Source organism: Apis dorsata, unplaced genomic scaffold (genome assembly GCF_000469605.1).
Source record: "Apis dorsata unplaced genomic scaffold, Apis dorsata 1.3 scaffold_137, whole genome shotgun sequence".
Lineage (NCBI taxonomy): Eukaryota > Metazoa > Arthropoda > Insecta > Hymenoptera > Apidae > Apis > Apis dorsata.
Window position 1 is genome coordinate 732460 of NW_006263429.1, and position 458 is coordinate 732917.

A 458-nucleotide genomic window follows, 5' to 3' on the forward strand; every position below is an offset into this window, starting at 1 on the left:
AACAATTTTTATTAATTGAAACTCGACAAAAATTTATTGTTTATAAATTATAAAGCTTTCAGCTGGTATTTAGTTTTCTTAAAAAGAAAAATTATTAAGAATGATATATAAGCCATGAGATGTAGAAACAGCATCATATATTCATGAATATTATTATCTCGTCTATTGAGAAAGCAATATTAGGCTGAAACGTAGTGAAATAAAATGCAATTCTCTACGTGTATATTTTCTTTCAATTCCGTTTCATAGTTTATCATTGTTTCAGTCCAACATTACTTAACATGCGTAGTAATTGCACAAATAAAAATGGCTCTTACATTATTATTCATCCATACCAGAAATTTAATAATGTTTTTCCAAATATTTCCAAATATTTACTTATTAACAAATTACGGAAAAATTTTTTTCTATCTTTTGTTTTTTTTTCTTTTTTTTTCTTTTTTTTTTTTTATTTTTTT

The 458-nt window shown here is 22.7% G+C and overlaps 1 protein-coding gene across 1 annotated transcript in view; it reads right to left on the reverse strand.

Annotated features, from left to right (window-relative positions):
• Nucleotides 1-225: 225 nt before the first annotated feature.
• LOC102675310 (proline dehydrogenase 1, mitochondrial) overlaps nt 226-458 on the reverse strand; it is a 24196-nt gene continuing 23963 nt past the window's right edge. Inside the window, exon 11 of the mRNA XM_006613257.2 lies at nt 226-458. This exon is cut by the window's right edge and continues 1107 nt beyond it. The gene's annotated coding sequence lies outside the window, so the exon portion shown is untranslated.